This window comes from Pipistrellus hanaki (genome assembly GCF_964339955.1).
Source record: "Pipistrellus hanaki genome assembly, chromosome: 4".
NCBI classification, from domain to species: Eukaryota; Metazoa; Chordata; class Mammalia; order Chiroptera; family Vespertilionidae; genus Pipistrellus; species Pipistrellus hanaki.
Genome location: NC_140506.1, coordinates 25,825,834 through 25,844,944, shown reverse-complemented (window position 1 = coordinate 25,844,944; position 19,111 = coordinate 25,825,834). Strand labels below are relative to the sequence as shown.

Genomic DNA, 19,111 nt, shown 5'->3' with positions numbered 1-19,111 from the left:
AGTGAGAGTTGGACAGCACTTCCGGCTTCCCACAGGGTCAGGGGCAGGACCAGGAGCGCTGTCCCTCCAAGGAATCGGTGCGGGGGTGAGGAGTCAGGTGGTGGCAGAAGCGCTCCCAGGTTTATTGCTGACAGTACTCCTTCTGAAACAGGAGCTTCCTGAGGGGTCGGCTGAGCATCTCTTCAGCACTCGGTGCCCAGGGAGGAAACGTGGCTCAGCGGTTACTAGACACATGCGTTGACTGGTGGGAATGTGCACGTGCGTTCCACTTGGTCAAAGAGGAGGAAACCTCCTGTGATGCTTCCAGCCCAGTGCACGGTCCAGGAAGCATCGTATCGTGAGAAGAAAGCTCGCCGAGTACGTCGGGGGAGCCGGCTCTGGTGTTGGAATGATGGGCCATTCTTCTTGAGTTTATCTGTATTTTACAGCATCTTAGCAGCACTATTTCATAGCAAGAACCTCCCCAAAGTGCCCGCCCCCCGCCCCCCGCTTAGTGTCTGGGTCTGAGCCAGCCCCCCAGGGAACCAACAACAAAGCCCCCCTGACAAGCCACGTGTGGCGGGACCGGGCACCCCACCAATGACAAGGACAAAACGAATCTCTGTGAAGTGCTCTGAGCACATGCTGACAGATACATTGATTCTGGCATGCAGAGTGGGCTCTCCGAGAGCCTCAGCCCCCAGGGACCCCTAGAATAAAGGACAGCAGGGGTGGCCGGGAGGGGGATAAACACCAACCTGCTAAGGCACCACACATTGCTCAGCCACCAACTTGTGCTGGGCACAGGGCTTTGATGAGTCCATTAAAAAGTGAGAAGGAGCCCTGACTGGTTTGGCTCAGTGGATAGAGCATCGGTCTGTGGACTGAAGGGTCCCAGGTTCGATTCCGGTCAAGGGCATGTACCTTGGTTGCGGGTACATCTCCAGTGGGAGGTGTGCAGGAGGCAGCTGATCAATGTTTCTGACTCTCTATCCTTCTCCCTTCCTATCTGTAAAAAGTCAATAAAATATATTTTTTTAAAAAATACAAAGTGAGAAGGATGGAAGATGTGAAAAAGTTCTGTTGTCGTAGCTTTACTTTCCAGCTGGATACGGGCAATAAAGAGGTAGACACTCATAAATGGTGTGACATCAGGTGGTGAGCAGTGCCCTGAGGAGAATGAGGGCAGGTCAGAGGGCGATGGTGCGTGTGATTTTAGACGAATTAGAGGAGGAGCCTGAGTGGAGACTGGAACGGCAGGAAGGCACCAGCATGTGACTGCTATGCATGAACCGTCTGCCACCAATGCTGCCCGAATCCCACTGGACAGGTGGGGTTCCTCCCAGACTGAAAACCCCGGTCTCCCTCTGCCGCCCTGGACACCAGAAGAGAGTGGCCCACGCTTTAAAGGTGCTGGGCCAGACGGCTGCGGACAGAGGAGCTGGGGGCTCTGCCACACTTGTCAAGCCAGCTGTTGGTGGCTGTCAGCACGGCGAGAATCCACGGCTAACCCAGAGTGGGCAGGCAGCGGAAATGAGCAGGAGACCGTCAGACAGAAGCCTCTAACCTCAGCCCTGGGGGTGGCAGGCCCAGGGCCTTTCTCACCAGGTGGCTGGCAGCTTCAACCTGCCACGCCTTTCCCCAGAGCTGTGGCCGCCAGTGCCATTTTAGGGCTGGGTCTGTGTGTGTTGATGGGTTGTCACTTCAAATCAGCTCACAGCCGTCTGCAGGGATGGCCCTGGAGCAATAACTCAGGTGGGAGGTGGGTGGAGCAGGGCACCTCCCCTCCCCCACCACACCCTCACCCTCGCCAACCACTCGGTCTGTGACCTTGAAGCTGCAAAGGTAACTCGGCCACAAGACCCAGAACACAGCTCTCTGTTCTGGGTTTCCACTGTGTTTTATGATGAAAATGCATGATCATAATAAAATATTTTAAAAATCACTTTAACAGAAACAACAGAAGGAGTGAGATCCTATGTACGGTACGGGAAGATCTCCAAGACTACTGTTTGTTGTGTGGGGACGCGGGACATGGGGCAGCAGAAATCACGCACCCCACTCCGGGAAAGCAGACAACGGGGACGAGAGAGAGAAGTGTCCGAGCTGCTAGGAAGACTGAGGGCGGCCCAGGCGGAGGAGAGGGGTCACTCCCCTCTGTTGTTTGGATCGCCCCAGCAAATCCATGTGCTGGTTCCATATTGATGTACTCATAATAAATTTAATTTAAAAGAAGCCGAGGGCTCCACCAGAGGTCTACTGGGATACAGGGGTGTCCAGAGAGCCCCTCTGTACCAGCGATGACAGCCTGCACGCAGGGGCCTCCCCCCAAGGGCCAGCCTCCACCCCCTACCTACCTGGCTCCTCTCCTACGCCCCCCCGCCCCGGGAGGCTGGGGTACCCCTCTGCTTTCCTGCGCCAATGGTTTCTGGGAAGTGAGGTGAGTCTGAACCCAGGGCGGCCTTCCATGCCCATTCCCACCTGTGCCACCCACTTCCCACATAACGAAAACTAAAGTCACTTAGAGAAGAGGCTGCCAGGAGGTGAAAATGCCAACCCACTGAGTGAAGTGTTCTCTGAGGTGTGGCCTGTGTTCTCAGGTGTGTACCGTGTTTCCAGGTGTGTACTCTGCACCCCCAGGCGAGTGTCCTGCATCTCCAGGTGTGTGTATACCAGGGGTGTGCCCAGGTGTGTGTCCTGTGTTGCCAGATGTGTGTCCTGCATTACCAGGGCAGCGGACCTTCCCTGGCCAATATTCCCCTTTGGGGCACAAGGCAATGTATGGCAGAAGTGGAGACGGATCGGGTGTGATCAGGTATCACTCCGACTGGCCACAGACATGGCAGCCTGGATGCCCAGTAGGCTCTGTTCCTGCTTCTTCACCGTGAGGATTTTTCAACAGCTCGGGAAAGCCCCAGTGAATCAAGTTCTGGTTTATCTCATGGTCCGTGGCCCCTGGCACCAGGTGAAAACCCAGCCTCTCTCCTGGGCCTCTCTCAGCTGCTTCCCTGGAAAGACCCCTCCGCAGCCCTGGGCTCCGATGGTGTCAGAGAGGATGGCGAGGGGCAGGGAGAAGAGTAGGTGGGAGGCTGTGAGGTGTGGGGAGCCAGTACGTCCAGTTCTGGGGGAGCCGTTAGCCTCCACCAGGTCCTGCTTGAGGCGGGACAGGTTCTGTCTTAGAAGGGTCAGGAGGGAACTGATACACCGGCTGTGGGGCAGACTGTGTTACCGGATTTGCATTTTTAAAGGAGGCTTAGAGAGGGCAGGGCATCAAAAGGTGGAATTACAGACCAGGGCAGCATGAGATACAGGGGCAGGTGCTGGGTCCCCAGAAGGCAGCCACCCGGGAAATAGTCAAACAAAAGCTCCTGGCCAGGTGACCCATCTGAACCTGGGAACACCTGCCCCTGAGTGTCCACCAGGCTCCGGGGCTGCCTCACCACTGGGTGGGCTGTCTCTCAGATATCACACGGTCTCCCCACACCCCTGCCCCCTCAAAGGGTGGAGATGCTCCAAAGATCGGCCGTGACAAGGTCCCTATTTCCAGAATGAACCAGGCCCCATTTCAGAATGACTCTTCCTGACCATGCTTAAGACTTGACAGCCTGAGGCAAAACCTATGGAAAAGGTGACACAGGACAGATCCCTATATAAAAGGTGACAGTCACAATTGCCACATGACATGAGCACACAGCGCCCCAATCAGGAGGAATGAAAATCTGTGTTAGTGACATGCCTGCCAAAGGACCTGGTGTCTGTGAGCAGGGCCTGTGTGTGTGTGAGCAGGGCCTGTGTGTGTGTGAGCAGGGCCAGGTGTGCCTATGAGCAGGGCCAGGTGTGTGTGTGAGCAGGGCCAGGTGTGTGTGTGAGCAGGGCCAGGTGTGTCTGTGAGCAGGGCCAGGTGTGTCTGTGTGAGCAGGACCAGGAGTGTCTGTGAGCAGGGCCAGGAGTGTCTGTGAGCAGGGCAGGTGTGTCTGTGTGAGCAGGACCAGGAGTGTCTGTGAGCAGGGCCAGGAGTGTCTGTGAGCAGGGCAGGTGTGTCTGTGAGCAGGGCAGGTGTGCCTGTGAGCAGGGCCAGGAGTGTCTGTGAGCAGGGCCAGGAGTGTCTGTGAGCAGGGCAGGTGTGTCTGTGTGAGCAGGACCAGGAGTGTCTGTGAGCAGGGCCAGGAGTGTCTGTGAGCAGGGCAGGTGTGTCTGTGAGCAGGGCAGGTGTGCCTGTGAGCAGGGCCAGGAGTGTCTGTGAGCAGGGCAGGTGTGTCTGTGAGCAGGGCCAGGTGTGTCTGTGTGAGCAGGGCCAGGTGTGTCTGTGAGCAGGACCAGGTGTGTCTGTGAGCAGGGCCAGGTGTGTCTGTGAACAGGGCCAGGTGTGTGTGTGAGCAGGGCCCGGTGTGTCTGTGTGAGCAGGGCCAGGTGTGTCTGTGTGAGCAGGACCAGGTGTGTCTGTGAGCAGGGCCAGGTGTGTGTGTGAGCAGGGCCCGGTGTGTCTGTGTGAGCAGGGCCAGGTGTGTCTGTGAGCAGGGCCAGGTGTGTCTGTGTGAGCAGGACCAGGTGTGTGCGTGAGCAGGGCCAGGTGTGTCTGTGAACAGGGCCAGGTGTGTCTGTGAGCAGGACCAGATGTGTGTGTGAGCAGGGCCCGGTGTCTATGTGAGCAGGGCCAGGTGTGTCTGTGAGCAGGGCCAGGTGTGTCCGTGAGCAGGGCCAGGTGTGTCTGTGTGAGCAGGACCAGGTGTGTCTGTGAGCAGGGCCAGGTGTGTCTGTGCGCAGGGCCAGGTGTGTGTGTGAGCAGGGCCAGGAGTGTCTGTGAGCAGGGCCAGGTGTGTGTGTGAGCAGGGCAGGTGTGTCTGTGCGCAGGGCCAGGTGTGTCTGTGAGCAGGACCAGGTGTGTGCGTGAGCAGGGCCAGGTGTGTCTGTGAGCAGGACCAGGTGTGTCTGTGTGAGCAGGGCCAGGTGTGTGTGTGTGAGCAGGGCCAGGTGTGTCTGTGTGAGCAGGACCAGGTGTGTCTGTGAGCAGGGCCAGGTGTGTCTGTGCGCAGGGCCAGGTGTGTGTGTGAGCAGGGCCAGGAGTGTCTGTGAGCAGGGCCAGGTGTGTCTGTGAGCAGGGCCAGGAGTGTCTGTGAGCAGGGCCAGGTGTGTCTGTGTGAGCAGGACCTGTGTGTGTGTGAGCAGGGCCAGGTGTATCTGTGCGCAGGGCCAGGTGTGTCTGTGAGCAGGGCCAGGTGTGTCTGTGAGCAGGACCAGGTGTGTGCGTGAGCAGGGCCAGGTGTGTCTATGAGCAGGACCAGGTGTGTCTGTGTGAGCAGGACCAGGTGTGTGTGTGAGCAGGGCCAGGTGTGTCTGTGTGAGCAGGACCAGGTGTGTCTGTGAGCAGGGCCAGGTGTGTCTGTGCGCAGGGCCAGGTGTGTGTGTGAGCAGGGCCAGGAGTGTCTGTGAGCAGGGCCAGGTGTGTGTGTGAGCAGGGCAGGTGTGTCTGTGCGCAGGGCCAGGTGTGTCTGTGAGCAGGACCAGGTGTGTGGGTGAGCAGGGCCAGGTGTGTCTGTGAGCAGGACCAGGTGTGTCTGTGTGAGCAGGACCAGGTGTGTGTGTGAGCAGGGCCAGGTGTGTCTGTGTGAGCAGGACCAGGTGTGTCTGTGAGCAGGGCCAGGTGTGTCTGTGAGTAGGGCCAGGTGTGTGTGTGAGCAGGGCCAGGAGTGTCTGTGAGCAGGGCCAGGTGTGTGTGTGAGCAGGGCAGGTGTGTCTGTGCGCAGGGCCAGGAGTGTCTGTGAGCAGGGCCAGGAGTGTCTGTGAGCAGGGCCAGGTGTGTCTGTGTGAGCAGGACCTGTGTGTGTGTGAGCAGGGCAGGTGTGTGTGTGAGCAGGGCCAGGTGTGGTTTTAAAGGGTGGCAGCAACAGCAGCTCTGTGCTCTCCTGGTTCCCCTTCCTGGACAGAGCATGGCTGTGCCCTATATAAAGGTAGGTGTGAATCATCTCCACTCCCCCAAGCACATGCCCAGCAACTCATTTCTGATGCCCCACGAGGTCCTTGTCCTGCCCCCAATCTACACTTTCTGCAGTCTGACCTGGCCAGTGGAGCGGACCACCTTGCCTCTTATAACCAGGTGCCTTCTGGCTCCCAAGGTCCCTCACAGTCTGTAGCTGCCTCTTACCTCCCCTCCGCCCTCTAGTGCCACTGTCTGTGGCACGCTGGGCATTGCTAAGCCAACTGGCACATTGTCTTCCCCAAGTAGGAGCTGGGTGCACCCCAATGGCTGACCCTTATTGGAGTGAGGGCCTGGGCAAGCTGCGTGAGCACTGGGGTGAGCAGCCAGAGAGCATGCAGCGTGGGGCAGGGGGCAGGCCAGCAGGATGCATGGGGTGGGGACTGGCACCTGCTGTAGGGTTCCCAGACCTCGCACAGGACCATCCACACCACCTCATACTCCCGTGGCCCTACCTGGGGACTGATGTGCGAGACCCTCCCGATGGCCCCTTCGCCCAGGGAGCCTCTGCCTCGCAGACAGCCTCCCCGGGACCACTCCTCTGGGAAATGCTGTGCCTGACCAGCCTCTCCTCCTCAGGACTGCATCCTCTGCCCGAGGCCTGCTCTGGGCCCTGCTCTCAGACTCTCAAGGAGGAGCCTACAGAGAGAGCCCTGTGGCCCCAGCCCAGGAGCACGTCCAAGCAGCAGCCACTGTCCTCAGGCTCCATTCTGCCTGACTCGCCAAACTGCTGGAAACTCAGTCCCACCCCTGAGAGGGACAAAACCCCGCCCCCACCCTATCTTCCTGAGCTCAGAGCACACGGTGGAGTAAAGACACCTGTGCCCTAAGTACCCACTCTGTGGAGAAAGGTCCCACAACCAGGGCCACCCGATTCCACCGTGAACACAAGAGAAACATTCTTTGCCAAAGCACCAGGTGTGGGTGTCTAACTCTGGTGCGACATCACACAATCGTAACGCCGGAACCTTCTGGTGTGACTAGAGTTACACAGAACTCCCACTGGAGAAATCCCCTTTTAAAGAGTACAGGACCCTTGTGACTCAGATGCCTGTGGGCCTGGATGGGAAGCCGCACCTGCAGAGCTCCTGGCGAGGCTGCTGGCCTCTGAGGAGGCATTAACCTCTTCCTCCGAAGGCCCAGCGCCAGCCGCCTCGGGTGGGCTGAGTTTCCTGGGATACACATGTTGCAAGCTGCATTGGGAAATGAGTGGACCGGCCCCACCCACTGAGCTCTGCGGGCACGGGGTGTGTCTCCGAGGCTGGTGACAGATGCCGCCACAGGCCCTGCAGGTGGGAAAGGGCTTCCAGGAGAGTTGGCATCAGAGGGAAGCCGCCTGGGAGTCACTGGTCCTCCACCCCACGGACTTTCAAGGGGTGGGTGTGGTGCCACCCAGATCCTCCGAATCTTTTTCTTTCCTCCTTCCTTCCTTTCTTTCTTCCTTCCTTTCTTTCTTTCTTTCTTTCTTTCTTTCTTTCTTTCTTTCTTTCTTTCTTTCTTTCTCTTTCTTCCTTCCTTCCTTCCTTCCTTCCTTCCTTCCTTCCTTCCTTCCTTTCTTTCTTTTCTTTCTCTCTCTCTCTCTCCCTCTCTCTCTCCCTCCCTCCCTCCCTCCCTCCTTCCCTCCTTTCCTTCCTCTGTTAATCCTCACCCGAGGCTATTTTCCCATAGATTTTTAGGGAGAGTGTTGGAGAGAGAAAGACAGAGACACATCAGTGTGAGAGAAATACATCTATTGGTTGCCTCCTCCACAAGCCCCGACCAGGGCCTGAGCCAGGGAGGAGCCTGCAACCAAAGTACGAGAACTGAACCTTTGACCCTTTGGTCCTCAGACCGACCATCTATCCACTGAGCCAAACAGGTTAGGGCTGAATCTTTACACCCACTGGGGGTCTGAGATACCATCTCACCACCAGGACTGCGAACCAGAGCCCTTGGACCGCCACTGGGCCCACTGCTGTGACCCCCAAGGCCCAGGGTCTGTGTGAGAAGCCCCACGGGCCCTGGAAATGCAAGCATTCCTGAGGGCCTGATAAACTGACTCCCGATGGAGGGCCTGGCACTTGCAGGGATGACCAGCAGCCGGGGGCAGCTCTGGTGATGGAGCTGAGCTGAGGGCACCCATGGGGAGGCTGTGGGTGCAGAAAGAGCCTTGCCATATGCCTCTGAGCTCTCAAAGGCAACCAGGAAGTTCCAAACAAAGTGTGCAGAAGGAGAAAAAGGAAAAGTAGAAAGAGCCTGTGCCTTCCTCTCCTCAGAGACCTCCATGGCAGGTGATCCTGGGACCCAGGCACCAAGGACCCAGGAAGGCCCTCCCAGGAGTGTTTCATGGGCGCCATCAGTGCTTGGTCCCAGGACACTGATCTGGGGGGAGAGGGAGTTGGAGCGATAACGTCAAGAGCCCCAGGTAAATGCCAAGCACAACTGCCCCAGTGGCACCGAGGGAGGCTTAGGCCTGGCCAGCAGGTCCAGGGAGACCTGCTGCTCACGGATGCAATCTGCTGGCTCCCCCAGGCCCTGACCTCCTGGGGCAGTGGTTCGCAAACTCATTAGTCAGCAGAGCCGAATATCAACAGTATAACAATTGAAATTTCTTTTGAGAGCCAAATTTTTTAATTTTTATTTATTTTATTTTTTTAACATATTTTTATTGATTTTTTTTACAGAGAGGAAGAGAGAGGGATAGAGAGTTAGAAACATCGATGAGAGAAAAACATCAATCAGCTGCCTCTTGCACACCCCCTACTGGGGATGTGCCCGTAACCAAGGTATATGCCCTTGACCGGAATCGAACATGGGATCTTTCAGTCCACAGGCTGACGATCTATCCACTGAGCCAAACCGATTTCGGCGAGAGCTAAATTTTTTAAACTTAAACTTCTTCTAACGCCACTTGTTCAAAATAGACTCGCTGTGGTATTTTGTGGAAGAGCCACATTCAAGGGGCCAAAGAGCCGCATGTAGCCCCCGAGCCGCAGTTTGCCGACCATGGTCCTGGGGTATTCAGATGTGTGTGTGAGGCCCTCAGCAGAGGCAAGGTCAGGATGGGACAGTAAATTCGAAAGATCCACAGGGACCTGAAGCCGGAGGCAGCTGGTGTCTGTTCACCTCCCCCTTCCCACTTCCATCCCACCAGAGGCTCGGGCCCCCAGTGTCAAGCTCCAGGAGTGTGGGTGCTGCCCCGTGGAGAGGGCACCCCCCTCCAGTAAACAGCCCAGGGGAACAAAGGCCATCAGAATCCTGTGGACCCTCCCAGGGCCAGCCCAGCCCTGCCCCCACCGTCTTCAGCTCTTTATTTGAGTCCATTTGAGTACAACACGGCCCTTTGGCAATTGTTCACATTGCTAATCATAACACGGCCACCCACCCAGCGGTGCCCCGGACACTCGATGTCAATGGCCACTCGTCTCACCCGAGGGCCGTCCCAGGCAGCGGGAGCCTCCAAGAGCTGCACAAAGCCGCCTTTCTGAGTCCTCAGGAGCCCGCCCAGTGCGCGGGGATGGTCTCGGAGCCCCAGCTCAGTGCGAAGAGCAGCCCTGCAACCCAGCACCCTGCCCTTCACAGTCCTGGAGCTGAGCAGCCCGGCAGGCTGGGCTGGCTGGACTGTGGCTGTGTGAGTGGGGTGCACTCATGTCCTGTCATGTAGCCTCAGGCTGCTGTCCAGAAGGTCCATGGGGTCCAAGAAGCCTGGGAACTAATCACATCCTCGCTGTTCCCTGCTCACAGGTCAAAGGTAATTTCTCCCAGTCACAGAGAAGAAAGAGCAGAGGAGGCAAGCTTCCCCAGGTCACCTGGCCACCCTAGGGCCGTGGCCCACCCTGCCACTGCTGTCCTCATCCTGAACCCCTAAAGGACCTGGGCAGAACAGGGCTGGGCGGAATGGGGCAGCTCCAGGACAGGCTGTGAGCTCTCCAAAAGGTGGCCCGTGGGCCAGGAAAACTGAGGAAAGTGGAGTTGTCCTCCCCTACGGCTCAGAAGCATTGGTGTCCACAGCAGAAACTTCTCCGAGCACCATGGGGTTGGCAGTTTTAGGAGGACCCACCTCCCAGGAGCCACACTTTGCTGCAGCCCTCAGAGCCACTGGGTTTCCGTCAGCATGTTTCCTATGAAGCCCAAGCACACAGCTGGCCAGCAGTTCCAAGGGGAGAGCACTGGGCTCAGGGAGCTCAGAAAATGAGGGTCTCACGGGTAAGAGAGAGCCCTCCAGGATGACGTAGCCACCCCACTCTGAGAGGGGCCCCTCAGGGCCCAGGACTGCAGAGCAGCCAGAAGGAAGGTCCCCCAGAGCCAACAGGAACAGAAAAGCAAGGAGCTTGCTGCTGCCTGCCCACTCGGGGACCCAAGAAGTCCTTAGAGTGGCCCCCAAACCAGCATGGGTACTGGGCTCTGAGATGCCTGCCCAGCGCCCCAAACTAAATCCCATCCCTGTCACGAGACGATCTGCCAATAGAGCACCCAGTGGGAGCCCAAGCCATGAAGTGGGAGAGGAAGGGAGCATAGGTCCCATGTAGCACAGACGGGAGGAAGAACTGGAAGACACTTCACATCAATAGACAGGCATCCACTATGCGGGGGTGACATCACCCCCTTGCCAGAGTGCCCTGAGCCTTAGATGAGGGCCCTCATAGAAACTTCTAGTCACTGATCCCTTCCTCAGTCAATCAGCACAAGGCTCCGGCCCCACAAGGAACCAGTTGGGGTAGAGGGGTGTCTTGTCCTATAGCCAACTTGGAGTCAGGAGAGATCCCTCTGCAGGGGGCTAGTACGCTGGTGGCCCCAAATGAGGTGTGTCTGGTCCTTACCCCAGAACCTGAAAGTGGGATCGTGTTTGGGAAAAGGTTCTTTGCAGATGTGATCAAGCCAAAGGCGTTGAGATAAGCTCGGCCTGGGTCATCCAGGCAGCGCTGAGTCCAGTGAGGGTGTCCTTACGAGATGGAATAGGAGAGACATGGACACGTGAGGGAGGCCACATAGCGACAGAGGACGAGCCTGGAGTGCCAGGCGCTGGGAGAAGTGGGAAGGACCCTTCCTCAGAGGCTCCGGAGGGAGTGTACCCTGGGACACCTGGATCTCAGGCTCTGGCCGCAGAGAAGAGCGAGTGAAAGGCCCGGAGAAGGCGGTGCTATCGGGCATGGCACACAGAACCAGGGCCAAGACCCAGCAGCTGGTCCCTGTGCGGTGGATTCCAGAGGCCCCTGGAGGTCACTCCAAGCCAGGAGGAGCTCTAAGGGGACTGCCAAAGGACACCTGTCCTCCAAGATACCCCTTCTGGCTTCAGGTTGGAGGTATTTGGGCAGAAAATAAAGGTGGGTACACATTCAAGGAGAGGAAAAATACCGGTGAAGCACATGGGACTGGGACAGGAAACTTTTAAATTCGGGGCAAAGATAAACATGTGCACCTGCTGCTGGCCCCTTCCAGGTGGGGCCCTTCCTGAGGGACAAGCTGGGGCCAGAGTCGCTCCCTAATGCATCTTCTGCTTTGGAGGTGTCCCAGGCCAAACCAAGGATGGCAGGCAATGGAGGGCAGGTCAGAAAGAACTGAGTTAGTTTAGGCAAGTGCAGTGACAATCGTGACAACAGGAATGTGACCAGAAAGGGCAGAGGACCTGCAGGAAAAGGCTGCTGACCAGGTCTGCCTGGTTCACAGGCTGTCAGTACCTTTAAGCCTCAAAGACCTCCTGCCCCAAAAAGCAGCCCATGTGGGAAGAGACTGACAGAGCGCTGTGGTCAGAGAGAAAGAATGGAGGACGGAGCAGGGCCCACCTGCGGGTGGGACGCTGAGGAACTGGTGTAGCTGTGACTGGCAGCGCGTGTTCAAGAGAAGCGTGAGTGGGCGTGTTCCCTGCAAACACCATCTTCACCTGGCCAGGCCCTGTTCATCCAGGACAGCACAGGGGCCACAGTGAAGGGGTTTTCAGCCAGGACACCCCTCAGAGTCAGCTGGGAGCTTTGAAAATACAGTTGCTGAACTCCTACTTCCTCTGATGGAGCCAGGCCTTCCAGCCCCCAGGGCAGCGAGGAAGAGTGGACAATGAGAAAACCCATCTTCCTCAATACACCCAGGTGCTAAGAGGAGAGAGAAAACCCTGGACAGGCCAGCTGTGCACTCATCCGTTTCTCTGTGGGCCTGGCTGGTGCTGGAGGAAGGGGTGTGGAGGAGGGGGGGGGGGGGGACACTCTGCAGGCTGAGCACACTGTTCACAGCTGTTCCTGGAGGGATGTGCCAAGTGAGCTGGCAGGAGACCAAATCAGCTCAGCTTCTCAACCCACAGCGTGGATTCAGGTGCCTCTGGATTGCTAGCACCTCAAAATGCCAACAGGACACATATAAAAACTCTCTAGAGAAGGAGACTGCCATCGAGACCATAGACTATGTCTATGAACATATTTTGATTACAATATCTAGCACACAGTAAAAAAATAATAATAATAATAATAATAATCAGGCATATGAGGGGGGGAAATGCAGAGCAAAGGCAATAGGAACAATCTAGAGGTTCCGATTATTGGCACTCGATCAGACTGGGGTTGAAGTCACTATGTATGCCATGTGCAAAGAAAAAGCGTCAGCATGCGCCATATGCAAAAAAGAAAATGGACAAGATGGAAAATTCCAGCAAAAACTGGGAACTATAAAAATGTAGATAGCAACTGTGAAAGAGAATATCTTAGACATTCTAGCACTAAAAAACACAATAACTAAAATTGAGAACTGGGTGGATATGTTTAACAGCAGAGCAGATTCAACACAGCATTAACAAGGACTCATGAATTGGAAATACCCGAGAGAAAACACCTAGATGTGTTGGAAATGTGTGTGTGGGTGTGTGTGTGTGTGCAGACATGTATATAAGGACAAAAACAACAGAAATAATAAAGATAAGCACAAAATTAACAAATTAGAAAATAAATATATACTACAGAGGTCCAACAATATAAAAAGGTTGTGCCTTAAAACATTAATTATATTTATAAATACTGGGTATACTGATCAAGGGGAAAAAAGAGATTTAAAACTTTTCTCAAAAAAAGAAAACTCCAGTCATGGCTGTCTTTGCCAACAGATTCTGTCTTATATTGCAAGAAAAAGTAATGTCAATTTTACACAAATTCTTCCAAAGAAGAGTAGAAGATGGGACACTCTCAGTCATTTTATAAGTCTAAAATAATCCTGGTACCAAAACTTAATAAGGGTGTTACAAATAAAGAATAATTTATGGCCCAGTTGGTTGGAGCATTATTCATGCACCAAAAAGGTTGTGGGTTCAATTCCTAGTCAAAGTACATGCCCAGGTTTTGGGTTTGATCCCTGGTTGGGGCTCATATCGAAGGCAACCAAATGATGTTTATGTCTCACATCTCTCTCTCTCTCTCTCTCTCTCTCTCTCTCTCTCTCTCTCTCTCTCTCTTTCTCTCTCTCTCTCTCTCTCTCTCTCTCTCTCTCTCTCTCTCTCTTTCTCTCTCTCTCTTTCTTTCTTTCACCTTTTCTTCTTTTTCCCCTCTCTCCCTCCCTCCCTTTCTCACTCTCTAAAAAATCAACAAACATATCCTCGGTTGAGAATTTTTTAAAAAGAATAATTAATGTCAACCTCACTTATGAATGTAAATGCAAAAATCCTAAACAAAATGTTAACAAACTGAATCCAGTAATAAATAAAAAGAACCAATATCTTACAATCAGGTCAGGTTTATGCCAGGAATGTAAGATTGGTTTAATATTAACATAAATCAATATCATTCAGCACACTAACAGAATAGAGGACAAAAAGCATATTATCTTCTTAATTAAATGCAGGAAAAGCATTCAATGGAGGTCAGCATCTATTAACCATAAAAATTCTTAGCAAACTAGGAAACAAAATTCCTTCATTTGATACAAACCATCACACTTAACAATAATGGTCCTGACACAAGAAGAGAAATGAACCGATAAGACAGAATAAAGCCCTAATAGACCCAAGCATATATTGACCCATTCAGAATGACAAAGGTGGCCCTGCAGGGGAGAAAAAAAAGGGGAGGGGTAGTGGAAAGAATGATTTTAGTCAGTGAGGATGGGTTGTTGAATAGACAAATGGGGGAAAAAAAAGCTCACTGGGTCCTGACACCATCAGCTCAGACCCAGGGCAGATTGAAGCGGGGGAAGGCAGGGTAATGAGGCTGCGAGAAGATAATGCACAAGAGCATCTGATGTCCTCAGGGCAGGGGGAGATTCCTCACACAGGACACAAGCATCACTGCCCCCAAAGGAAAAGCTTATCAAATGGCACCAAGTTAAAATTAAGAACTTCTATTCATCAAAGCATACTATGGAGGGAGTGAAAAAGCAAGCCACAGGGAAGGAGGAATCTGCTACTGATAATGACCATGGCTCCTCTCAGTCTGTGAGGAACCCTGCTCATCAACAGGAGAGAGACAACTGACTCTAGGACAAGGGCAAGGCCGTGGCCTGGCATTCAGTGAGAGCACATCCGATGCCCAATAAGTGAAAAGTGAAGAAAAAAAACAAAAAAATCAAGGCAGATACAGCCACACCCTCCAGAATGGCAGATGACTGAAAATGGCCGTGATGCCACATGCGGTGGGAAGAGGAGCGACAGGGAACTGTGGGGCACCTGGCTCCAGCTGCCTTAACAACGTGGACCACAGCGGGACATCAGGACAAACAAGGGCCTACCCTCGTCAGCATTCACCAACAGAAACGCTTGCACGTGTGCTCCAGAGGGCATCACAGGAAGGTCAGACAGCTTCATTCAGCACTGCCGAAAATGGAAGTGCCCCGTGCCCATTGGCCACACCGTGGGTACATGCCGGTGGTGGGCTCCCAGCATGGCACTTACACACCGGACACGTGAGACCGCACGGAGCGCCGCTCACAGCACTGACGGAAATAAGCCAGCACCGCAGAATGTGTCCTCCGTGGCTCTCTAGATATAAAGGTTGAACACAACCACAGTGGAAGGTGGTAAAACCACACCAAAGACACACCTCTCCCCCAGGGACAGAGGGCAGCCACCACATCCGGCCTGGGGACAGCTGGGTGCCAGCATCCCGGGGAAGGCTGGCAGTGATGGGAGGCTCAGATGACCTCCTTCATCCTCCAGCACCATTCTGTCCACAGCCTGCCCCACACACAGGCACAGAGGCTTGAGGCCGACCCAGAGGCAGGTGGGACATGTGACACATGCAGCCCCACAGTGGCCGCAGACAGATGCCATCACTGTCTGAACTCCTGGCTTGGGATGGGCTGTGGAACAGCATTAGAAAACCAGGGAGGGGCTGAGGGTCACCACTGGACAGCGGTGAGAACCATGAGGCATGCACGGTGTGCGCAGCATGCTCCCTTTGGGACAGCGCACCCCCCTGCAGGCTCCTGGGAGTCCACTCCAGTGAGATGTGAGGGGTCATCTGAGTTAACACTGACTCTGTCTGGGAGGCCTACATGCACACACCCCTCCACCCCCCAGGGAAGCTCAACCTGCCCGCCTGGCTCATCCCTCGCCAAGAGGAGATGAGACAGTGGGGAGTGTGAGGCTTAAATGAGGTCACCTAGAGGACGCTGGCTGTTTTGTGACATTCCAGCTAGAGTGAGCGCTCCCCAGGGCGGAGGCCACGCCGGCTCACCTGGCACCTGGCAGGTGTTCAGACATCTGCTGAACAAAAGGGTGAACAGGGTTACAGGATGAGATATCGGGGAAAAGTGGTCCAGGGCGGGGGAGATCACGTGGAGCCCACAGGGGATGTCCCACTTAGCATGCCAAAAAATTTAGAGACTTGGGACCAATGGAGACAAGGTGGGGACATGCGGAGACGCAGTGCCACCGGAAAAGAGGGCATAAAGGACTCCAGGTGGGTAAGGACTTTTCACAAATCTAATTTAAAATAGAAAAAGCCACCCAGGCAGTGTGGCTCAGTGATTGAGTGTCGACCTATGAACCAGGAGGCAGCCAAGGTTCAATACCCAGTTAGGGCACCTGACAGGGTTGTGGGATTGATCCCCACTAGGGGGCATGCAGGAGGCAGTCAATCAATGATTCTCTCATCGCTGATTTCTCTCTCCCTCTCCCTTCCTCTCTGAAATCAATAAAAATCTATACTAATAAAAGGGTAATATGCTAATTAGACTGGGAGACCTTCCGGATGTCCTTCTGGACAAAGCCATAGTGGTGGGGCCAAGGCAGAGGCGGTTAGGGGTGATCAGGCCAGGAGGGGAGGGCAGTTAGGGGTGATCAGGCCAGAGGGGAGGGGCAGTTGGGGGCAAGCAGGCTGTCAGGGGGGCAGTTATGGACAAAAAGGCCAGTGGGGGGGGGGCAGTTGGGGGTGAGCAGGCCAGCAGGCAGAGTGGTTAGGGGCAATCAAGCAGGCAGGCAGAAGAGCTGTTAGGAGCCAGCAGTCCCAGATTGTGAGAAGGATGTCCGACTGCCGGTTGGGTTCAGACCTAAAGCGGCAGTCAGACATTCCCTGAGAGGTCCCAGATTGGAGAGGGTGCAGGCCAAGCTGAGGGACATCCACCACTAGTGTGTGTGTGTGTGTGTGTGTGTGTGTGTGTGTGTGTGTGTATATATATGTATATATATTTAAAGTCAGTGTGAACGTGTCCTTATAAGGATGAGCTCACAGTACCCACAGCTAAGAAGCTCAGGTCTCCAAGCGTATGTGGGGTTGCAAAAGACATTTTAGAGTGCTGCAAAAGACAGAAAACCACCATTTTCTTATACTTTGTTTTTGTTGTTGTTGTTTTCTTTAATATATTTTATTGATTTTTTTACAGAGAGGAAGGGAGAGAGATAGAGCTAGAAACGTCGATGAGAGAGAAACATCAACCAGCTGCCTCTTGCACACCCCCTACTGGGGATGTGCCCGCAACCAATGTACATGCCCTTGACGGGAATCGAACCTGGGACCTTTCAGTCCACAGACCGATGCTCTACCACTGAGCCAAACCGGTTTCAGCCATTTTCTTATACTTTGTGAAAGATTTTTTATTTGCTCCCCAAAGAAGGTCCTGCATTTGGACATTTAAGAGAGTCAATCACAGCCACAACTGAGCTGCCATTACAAGCATTTGTACAGTTAAAAGGAAAATATGGAAGTGAAAACCAGTGTTAATTCCTCTATCAGGAGCCGAGATTTGGTCACAGTTCCTGGATTTGGATGCTGCATTCCTGTGGGGAGCTGCCCATGGATCACAGACCCCGAACCCTCCCCCCCCATATGACCCAGCAGGACCAAACAAAGCCATTGCCAGGAACTGGCACTGGAAAGCTGCCCAGGAGGCTCTGCGGAGGTGAGATGCCATAGTTAGGGATGGCATGGATTATGACACTGGCTACCCCCCACCAAAGAGGAAGCTGGTCTCCCAGGACGGGGCTGAAGAGTGGGAGACCCAGGTAGTGTGGGCCCCATCCAGGCAGCTCTCTCCTGCCTTCCCACCTGTTACTTAAGCGGTAGGATCTTGGTGGGTGTCTGTTCTCCTCCCTAGTGCCAGCATCTGCCTGGTTCTGGGTTGGTAGGCTCAGGTGGACTTGGCACCATGCCCAAACCACCCTCAGTCCAGAGTAGTTTCTGGAAGGAGCTCAGGGCCTGGATCTCACAGCCCGAGGAGGACCTGATATGCAGGGCCCCTGGCTCAAGATCCCCAGATGGCATCTCTGTGCATGCTCCTCCAGCCTCACCAGCAACATCACCAGCTAAATATAGGCCTGGCTCCAAGTCAGCGCAGCCTCTCCCCAGGAAGCCTTGCCTTTAAAAAAAATCTTTCAATTACAATTTACTTTCAATAGTATTTTGTTTTGGTTTCACGTGTACGGCATAGTGGCTGGGTAATTAATACACTTTACAACATGTTCCCTCCGATACTTCCACTGCTTCTCAGCCTCTTCCACAGGGAGCAGCTCTGCTGCCCCCCGGGGAGGGATCCCTGAGGACAGTCTGGCTGCTCAAAGGTTTCTCTTAAACCTCCATCAGCCCTGAGTAGTTTCAATTTTCTTTATGAAATGTGCGCATTTTTTACCATTAGCATTTATAACCATGTACGTAGTTATTTGTTGCAACCTCAAAGGATCCAGGAAGATCAGCCAAACAACGCAGGAGAGAGAAGACTACAGCACAGCTTCTCTAACCTCCATCACCTCATCATTCCAAAGAGATGGAGATACTTTTTATTATTATTGTAGCCCTTAAATTGTGTACCCTTTGGAAGCCATGCCTGCAGAACCCTCACTGGCTTGCGTTTGCAGACAGGAGCTCCCAGAAGGTTCACCAGCACCACCTCCCCCCACCACCCATCACTGAGCCCTGTGACTCCCGAAACTGTGTGATGGGAACAGGGGCTGGTACCAGAGACAGGACCTTGGAATCCAGTTTAAGGCATTGGGAAGCCTTGAGGCCTGTCTCACCGCCCCCAACATACCCCTTTCTCTCCCCCCACCCCCCCATTTCCTGCCTGTTTGGAGCTCTCCCTTCCCCAAACCCATCACTTCATCCCCGGATGTGATCCCAGTGCACTCAGAGTTCAGGTCAGTTTACTGCTCACTTCCTAGAGGCCAGGGGCTGGTCTAGGCTCTGGGGACACCCCCTCCCCGGCCTCCCCCGCTCCCGCTGGTGCTTCCGGAGAGGGTGGCCATGGGCAGTGCCTGGAGGCGGTGGCGGCCAGGGTTGCTGGGTCCTTTGATCGGCGTCCCCTAGGGACTCCGCAAGTATCTAATAAATGTCAGGGGAATCAGCCAATGAAATGCGCAGGTGGATGACAGCATGGCCGGCTCGTCCCCAAAGGTGTCGGATCCTCGGAGAACACACAACGCCTATCAAAATAGCAGTCCCCACAGGGAGGCGCGAATTAATCTCTTCTCTCCCCCCCCCCCCCCCCCCCCGCGTCGCAAGGCTTCCGTACAAAACCGAAACGGCAGGATAAAGGGTTTCTCAGGACCCTCCCTCAAAGGCGGGAGGTGCGTGGGAAATGCACCGGCGGCCACCTCTTTATCTTGCGGGTTCGGTCCTCACAGGCGATCAGAAAATAGGATACCCCCCTGGGAAGCTTAGATTCGCAGACGGTAGGCCTGACACTTGGCCCGGGAAAGGTGACGTTTGTGCCAGACCCATTGGGCTGCGACCCTGCAGAATCATGCTCCTTTTGGACCCCTGGACACAAACGGCCGTT

The 19,111-nt window shown here is 54.6% G+C and overlaps 1 protein-coding gene across 2 annotated transcripts in view; it reads right to left on the bottom strand.

Annotated features, from left to right (window-relative positions):
• TPPP (tubulin polymerization promoting protein) overlaps window positions 1-19,111 on the bottom strand; it is a 30,999-nt gene that overhangs the window by 11,410 nt on the left and 478 nt on the right. The window contains exons 1-2 of one of the 2 annotated variants that reach the window (XM_084880621.1): window positions 7,140-7,202; window positions 7,031-7,104 (exon numbers count right to left, since the gene is read on the bottom strand). The exons of the other annotated variant lie outside the window; for it this stretch is intronic. The gene's annotated coding sequence lies outside the window, so the exon portion shown is untranslated. Of the gene's footprint in view, window positions 1-7,030; window positions 7,105-7,139; window positions 7,203-19,111 lie in introns of those variants that run through there. 2 annotated transcript variants of the gene reach the window in all.